Source organism: Coturnix japonica, chromosome 1 (genome assembly GCF_001577835.2).
Source record: "Coturnix japonica isolate 7356 chromosome 1, Coturnix japonica 2.1, whole genome shotgun sequence".
NCBI classification, from domain to species: Eukaryota; Metazoa; Chordata; class Aves; order Galliformes; family Phasianidae; genus Coturnix; species Coturnix japonica.
The window spans coordinates 137118174-137125375 of record NC_029516.1 but is presented as its reverse complement, the minus strand read 5'-3'; positions in this window follow the sequence as shown (position 1 = coordinate 137125375).

Here is a 7202-nt window from a genome sequence, read left to right as displayed (position 1 = left end):
TTCTGAAGCTGTGGAGAGATTTTCCTGGTGAAGCACTGTGATGTCAAGTCCTGTACAAGTGGCATGGCCTGACATTACTGCATTGCTTGAGTTAAGGTTTGCCTAATACAAAATGAGAACTTTTTTTTTGAGGGAATTTGGTCAAAGATGGTAAGTTTTAAATACCAAGGTGTGAATGACTGATAAAAATGGTATAACAAATGTTTTGTAGAATCTTTTTTGTCCTGCATTTTAGAGCAGGGCAGAATATCTGGAACTGTAGGAGCTCCCAGAATTTTGCTTAAAACAAAACAAAACAAAAAAAAAGGCTTCTGTTTCTTTTCAGCTTGAAACCACCTGATCCTCATCTAAACCTAGAAGACTGATATTCTCTTTCAATCAATTAAGAATACGTGCACAGATTTTTAAATTCTACTTACTGCTTACTTACGACACTAGAAGGATGTTCCAAACTGGTGGTCACTGAATTCTTTCACTTAAATCAAAACATTCTGCAGAAATCTAAATTTAACCATCTTTTCTTAAGACTGATAATAAGCAGACTTATAAACTAAAGGGGTACAGTATCTCTTTCCAGTACAGTGCAAAGAAAGACAGAACCACATTGTATATTTAGGCTAGCTGATAGAGGCCAAATTCAGTCTTCTGATGCATTCTTTGGGATCATATTGAACTCAATAAGAACCACCTGCACACAGAATTTGACCTCTAAATGAAAGCCTAGCAGAGATTTGATTTGATTTAATTAACTTAGAAGTGAAATAGGCTTTTTTTTTTTTTTTTTTTTTTTTTTAATAGTATTTTTGTAGTAGTTGTAGTAGTAATAAGGAAGACAGGACATTTGTCTACATAGTTTGTAAGAAAAAAAAATTAGAATTAATTTTGTAAGGTAGTGATGGCCTGTCGTGTTGTACTGTCTTTTACAAAGTGTCATTTTCCTGTGGAATATATGAGACATCATGTTTAAGGTAGCAGGACCTTTTGATGTCTCATAAATTCACCTGAGGAACAGTCTGAAAATCAGCTGAGTCTCATTTGGTAGCAGAACACTGTCTGGTCTCTAGTTGTTCGACTATTAGCAAATAATTTCACCTACCGTACTCTGTAGATAACTTGTTTGTAATGTCTTGTTAAACTACAAAATGTATGTTAAAAAAATTGTCTTCTACTTTGTTTACAAGCTAAAAGAACAACTGGAAAAATTGGTCTAACATTTCTTAAATTCCTTCATCAATTGATTATAGTAATAATAAAGCATGAACATTCTTTTACTTAATATATTCCTGTCTATGTGCTTTTCAATGAAACAGTATGGCATCTGAGGTGAGAAAATCATTTCACTTTCCTTCTAAATACTAGTCCAGAGGTGGCAGCAACATCTAGTTGTTAGAAGTTAAAAGAAGAACCCTTGAAATATTTCAGATACTCATGCACTTGAAAGTGAAACGTTCATTTAACAAAAGCGTGATCTTGAAAAGTTGGAAAGTGTGAGTGATTAAAACGTACACTAAACTTTTGAAATATAGTTTCTCTATCCTTCTCTTTCTTTGTCCCCTTTGTAATGAGAACAACATGAGTGAATTGTACAGGCAGCTCAGAGATGTGTACTTAAAATCAAGTGACTGGATACCAATGGTATTTTCAAGGACATGGGAGACACTGACTTAAATCAAGGACTGAAACCACTAGAACATGTTCTTAGGCATATTCTCACTCCCCTTCTTCCCTTCTCCTTCCATTCCTCCTCTTTGCTAAAAAAGTGTTTGATTAAATAGAAGAGCTCTCTTGATTTTTGAATAGTTACTTATCTGGGGCCAGATCAGATACCTTTTTTCAGAATGAGTAGTACCCTCCTCCACAAGAGTCCTTAAGATTGCAATAGTACTAATGGCAGTGTAAGGTGTTCCTTCAAAGGCACAGTATTCTGACTATTAAAATGCATAGCTGCTATAAGGTCACCTATCTATAATGTACTGCAAGTTTACAATTTTCAGAGATACTGTGGTCATACAAAAAAAAAGTAGTTGCTACAAAAATGCCATCTTGTAAGGTGAGCAAGCCCTCTCAAAACCCTTATAACATAGATGTGAGTAATCAAACTGTACAGAAGCCTATATGTTACAGCAGTACTGGGATCAAAGAGAGCCTTCTCCGGTATGTACCAGAAACAATGAAGTTTGTCTAGTTCAAGATTCAGTACAGTTTAGCCATCTAAGCAGATTTCTAAATCTATCTTTGTTTGGTGTCCTCATGTAGACATCAAACTACAGTTTGCAGTGTAGACTGCCCCCAAAGTTATGTATGTGACTTGGCTGCACCTCAGGCAAGCTGCTCCAAATACCTTCTGAGTCAAGGTCACGGGCTTCCAAAGTATTACCTCTGCCTACAATCCATCTTAATTGGTCATTTAAGATGAAAACAAAACAAAACAAAACAACCAACCAAACAAACAAAAATCACCCCACTCTGTGAAAGAGCACGGTTTTCTCTGTTGACTAAAAAATGAGTATAAAAAAAGTCCATCAAGCATAGGCATGTTCTTTGAAGTTTTTTAAAGTCGGACAGATTATATTTATGGTGTTTGTTCCTGACCTTGATTAACTGTTGGTAAGGTCGATTATCTTTCTTTTAATCTACTATAGGCAGTTAGGTTTCTATAAATAGAGGCAAAAGTTGTCTTTTACTATATGGTTATATAGATCACAGCACAATGCTCCACAACCTTAGCAGTGGGTTAGCAATTAAATACAAATAATAATTATTATAGTTCAGCATTCCATCAAATTAAAATATACTAGATCTCCGTGGCTAAAATTATACTGAGGTCAAACTGAGACCTCGGAGGAGTATTACAGCTTAGTGAAAATTTGAGCTGCTAAATTTGAAAAATCTTCTGCCCTCCGCTCCCTGATTTTAGCTATTGAAATATTTTGAGTTTTTCTACCATATTTGTTAAATTTACTTCCAGAGTGTTTGGTGTTGGATACTCAAGCAAAGAATCAATGACACAATCAGTTCCTGTAACAGTCATTAGTATAACTTTTAACTTCCATAAGTGGTACATTCAGTTTTGATAACTTCCTTAGTGTCTAATTACTTTTCTAAGACAAAATTAGCATGACCATCACTGTATTATCACTGAGTTAACAATGCTCTTTTACAGCAGAAATTCTAATTTCTAAATCTAAGGTGCTTTTGTCTATCTAGATTGGTTAATACATAATCTTCTCTGAGGTTATTACATTTGGTGATCTGATGGTTGCCTACTTGAGATATACATTAAAAGATAGCAGTGTACAATTTTCAAAAGCAGATTGATAGCTTAGTTCATAGCAGGAACCACCCTGATTTTGGAAGTTTCTCAGAGTGTAATATCTCATATATTTGAACTACAGGCAGCTTCTTTAGTTTAGCCACTACTGCCTATCAAGTAATGTTTGATTTTAAGCACTTGCTGGAGTTTGTACATTTCTGTTCCAAACAGTCTTCCCTTTGTTATTATTCTTCAGGAATGTGAACATGAATCCTAAAAGCCCCAACAGGCTACAAATAAGTCCAAAATGCAGCTACCGTAGACCTGCAATTAATTTCTTTGATTATTAGTCACACTTAGTGTGTGGGTAGAATTTTGTTTTCTGAAAGTGCTCCATAGAAATTATTGAGTTAGTTGAAATTAGGAGAAAAAATAACTGGCAGAAGTGCCTGCCTCTTGGCCTAAGGGCTAGGAGCACATGAATGCACTCAAGTCAGTATCTCCCACATGGCATCCCATTTCTGTGCCCACTTGAGTCAAGGGACAAGAAGCAAGTACTCCTTTGAAGTACTACATTAAACAAGAGATAAGGAACAGTAAACTTAACTGAAGCCTAACTGATGTCAAACAATTCTGTCTTCCCATGCACAATAAGCAGCTGCCGAAACTGTCTTTCAACCTGTATAATGTAATCATGACAGCAATCAGCCAAGCCCTGTCTCTTTTTTTCTTCTTCATGTTATTCTTTTGCTTCATCAGATTTTCCCTATAAAGTTGAGTGATAAGACTTTGCAATTCCATCTATGTGTCAGAAGAAACAGTGTACAAGGTAATGACAGGTTTTGTCACCATAGTAGTGGCTGTAAACAGTTCCCAAGCTTCCTGTTCCTGAATGATGTTGCAGTGGCTTCCTGCAATTACATAACACACTGTCATGCAGATTAGCTACGGGTCACTGCATGAGGATAGGAAACTTCAGAGGTTTCTGTTCACCCTGTCAGGTTGGCAAGTCTAACATAATGTCAGGATCACCTCCAGCATTTCTATCCATACAGTTTATTGCAGATGCTCTCTGAGAAGGGGGTGTAAAAGGAATTGTACTGTTTCACTAAGGAAATGCTCCAAATGCCTTTTTTAAGAATGAACATTCAGAGTCTAAATCCCTGAGGGAAGATGAGGACAGTAGGCTTGTAGGAGTGTAGAAATGTTTCTTCTGGAAAAGCAGGAGAGTTGAAGACCCTCATGGCCCTGGTCTGTATTTCTCTGAAAAGGGGATATAACTACAGATTCTGAGAATGAAAAGACAGTGAATGTGTGGCTTTTTCATTAATAGGTCAGGGACAAACCTGTGCAAGAGATGTGGTCCCTTGGGCTCAGGTTCTGGCATTTAACAGTGGTCTTTTTATGCGTCTAGAGTTAGGGGAAATATCACAGAACCTCTAAGAGCAGAGGAAGAGACATCAGAGATAATGTGTAAAGCTAAGTTTAGAAAGGGGAAGCTGAGAAAAGGGTTGAGGCTAACATAAGCAAGGAAGGAATATGCCACAGGCCATCTGTAATTTAGCAAATCTCACACATCCAAATTACAAGGTATTTGGACTAAACCACGTGCTGATATAATAATATAAGCCACATATACTCAAAAGAACAAATGCTGCTTGTATTTAAAAAAAAAAAAAAAAAAAAAAAAAGTAAAAAGAACTGATTTTGGGATTTTATGACGAAATTGAGCTTAGAAATTAATCTAAAAAGTTGCAGTGAGATGAACAGCCATGTCATGAACCTTATCAGAAAGCACAGTGATGTTCCATGGCAAGATTAGACAGCAGTTCTAGGGTTCTCTGTCCTCATGTTTTGTTTTATATGTAATCCATTGCAAGTGCGAATGACTTAAAAGGACATTAGTCATGAAACGTTTTCTTCTTTTTAGTGAATTCATCCCTAAGATAACTTTACACTTACTATATTTGCAATGAACAAACCAGTTCTCCATGGCAACATTAGCGATTATCAGTATTAATCTTTCCTGTTTCTCAGGGGTAGTATAAGTTAATATTTTGACAGTATTCTGAACATGTAAAAAATTGCTAGGATGGCCGTAGAAAACTTGGTAACTTGGCCATAGAAAACTTGGTTTTTCTTCTATCTCTTTTCACTTAAATCTCATGCTGAAGGCATGAATTTGGTATCAAGCATCCTAGAAAGTTTTCTGCTTCTCAGTCTGTGGTGCTATTACGAGAGAAGAAGAAAGCACATAGTGTATACTCCTGCCTTGTTGTAAGCACACAGAAAAGTCATAGATAGAAATCTTCCTCCCAACGCCCACAATTTTTCCCCCTCTTTTAGGTTATGTGAGTAAAATACTGAAATTATTTAAAAAAAAATATTTGTACTTTCATTCAACAGATGGCCGTCCCTCATTTCTGTGTCTCTGCTCTTGCAATTATCTTCCTGAAGACATATGGAGAGGAGCACGGGCCAGACATTCACTGAATTGACTCACTTATTAATCATTCATTACCTTTTGTAAGAATGAGTGAGTTTACTGGCTTCTGTCTGAACAACAGTTTTCTGAGCAGATTCTACAAGTCAGCATTTTCTGAGGCTGAAAAGAGCCCAAAGATGAGAAAAGAGCTTTCTCCCTCCATTAATTCCCCCACAGTCTGCTGCTTACTCTGAGTAGCCGGAGTAGCCAAGATGTGGCTTGTGTCTTGGCACACGCTTTGTGAATGCAGAACATTTTAACTTCTGTCATGGTAGAGGACTGTGTTCTAACAAGCTGGTTGAAGCTTATGCTTCAGCTTGTCATGGTATGTTTATTTAAAGGCTTAACAGCTTGCCATGGTTTCACTTGATGTTATTGTTAATAGGAAGTGTTTTGTTTTGACTCTTTTTCCTTCCTGACTTGGGGTCCTTCTTGCATCATAGCCATCCCCAGACATCTCAATGCACTTTCCCTCACTCTCTTTCCACGTGCTCTGTAGTCACATCTATACAGACAGAGAACAAGCACAGTGTTCAGAACAGCTAAACTCAAGCTCTAACTCTCTCTCTCTCTCTCTCTCTATATATATATATCTCAAAGCTAAAACAATTGCTGCCTGGCTCATAGTAGAGAGAGCATGATTTGAAATCTTCTGCTTGATAGAATTTTTCACCTACCAAAATATCCTTTAAGCCCCAGTACTACAAAGTATTACAGGATATACATATATAAATTCCTTTTGAGACAAACTAGTCAAAAATGTTTGAGAAGTATTACAGATAAGTTTAATCTGTCATTTCAATTGCCATAATATGAATTATGATTATCACAAAATGAAAAATTGTACAGAAAATAGGATGTGTAGATCAATAGGGAGGGAAAAGCAAGAAAAGCTTTAAATTTTACTAGAATTAAATTTTAAGATGGAAGAACACATCTAAAACAAAATCTGCTAAACGGAATGCCACAACTCCTCTTGACTCTACTGGTTCTGGGTCAGGGCCCGCATGACTTAGTTTCCAGCAAAGAAGGCCATTTTGTAGGTAGTTGATTGGTTTAAATAAATTCTGAAAACAAGTACAGTAGCTGCAGTGAGCTGATGAATATAGCTAAACTTCTGTTCTCTAAACAGTCAAATAGCTAAATATCACTTAAGTGGCTTGGCTTAAATTACCTTGGAACAAGTTACTGTGAAAGGGAAATGAAAGCATATAAATGAGTCTGAGACACTTGTATTCATTTGCAGAGAAGTGAGGGAAACAATTAAGATAAACCAGAAAATGGCTGGTGTGTTGAGCCATATGGCCCTTTCCTGTTTCTAACACTTCTTTTGTTTAACTTTTCCAAAGCAATTTTGTCACTATTATTACTGTGGTTGTTTCAGTTTTAAACATGTTTTCCTAGCATTCAATCTTTCCCACAGCTGCTCTTCTGCTAAAAAAAAAAAAAAAAAAAAAAAAAAAA